Here is a 1,303-nt window from a genome sequence, read left to right on the forward strand (position 1 = left end):
CCCAGCTGTTGTTATTCTCGCGTTTTGCTTTGTTCAGCTCTGTTTGGAGGACTAACTGCCCGTCTTGCTCAGTTTCTCCCTTGTTTCTCCGTTTTTCTGATCCAGCCCCTTTCACCATCCCACATCCTTCTCTCCTCCGCATGCAGAGGGGAAAAACGCAGACTCCACAGTAATTATCCAGCTGGAAATGCTCATGGCTATTCGTGCTGTATTAAATTCATTACCAACCAGAAAAACAGATTTTGAAACTCCTTCAGAGCAGATGTGTTTTTATACACATATTAACATGACACCTTGACTGTATGGCATCCGGGGAGCTGTAGAGGATGGGCAGATACACTTTTCCTCCACGCCATTTCCTCCTACCTTTTTGCTGTTTCTTGACAGTTTGGGAGGCAGAGGTTAAAAGGTTAGCATGAAGCTAGTGACCTGAAGGTAGCCACAGCAAAGGAAAGAAGTATTCTGGGAAACTCACTGGAAAGCCCCAGGAAAGAAGCCTCAGCAGGATTAAAGGATGAGGGACAATCTTCTGAACCAAACCACAAGTATTTTCAAGGTTACACAACTTACCTAGTTGTTGGTTTCTGTATCTTCACATTCTACTGTATATTTTCTACTTTTTAATGCTGTTTTAATTCTATTTTGAGATGTTTCAATTCTAGTATTGTTTATTTCTACTCTTTAATTTCTACTTATGCCTTGTTTTGTTTAGTTTTTCATGCTGTTGCAACACAAACGTTTCCCAATTTCTCATCTTATACACTTAAACCATGCTGCTCTCAATCAAAACAGTTGCGAAAGACAGAGGTTGGTGTCATAGAGCATGGTGGGGTGCTAGTGAAATTAGAAAGGAAAAAAAAAAAGTTTGAGAAACACTGCGCTAGTGGATTGTTAAAGAAAAAAATGTCTATGCAAACGTTATTATTAATAATAATTAAAAAAAAAAATTATAAAAAAATATTTCCATTTTTTTTAATAATATATCATAGAGTATCTCGGGGGTTGTCATTACGATAAGTGTCTGGTTTCAGGTTAGGAATACTGCGCGATGTAAATATTTTTGGGCCACTTGGTAGCAGCAGAAACAAGTTGTGAACACCTCTTATATTATCACCTTTTAAGTTAACTTTTTTAGAAAATAATGTACTTATTTACGCTGATATATAGCAAGATTAGCATTGATTTGGACCTATGTCTTATATTCACACTTTTTTAGCATGTTTTGGTCTATACCAACTCTTGATAGAGTTTGTATCTATGGTTCCACAGATGCAAAGTGATCTATAAGGGGCCTACACACCAA

The sequence above is a fragment of the Notothenia coriiceps genome, unplaced genomic scaffold (assembly GCF_000735185.1).
Source record: "Notothenia coriiceps isolate Sejong01 unplaced genomic scaffold, NC01 NC01_scaffold00020101, whole genome shotgun sequence".
NCBI lineage: Eukaryota > Metazoa > Chordata > Actinopteri > Perciformes > Nototheniidae > Notothenia > Notothenia coriiceps.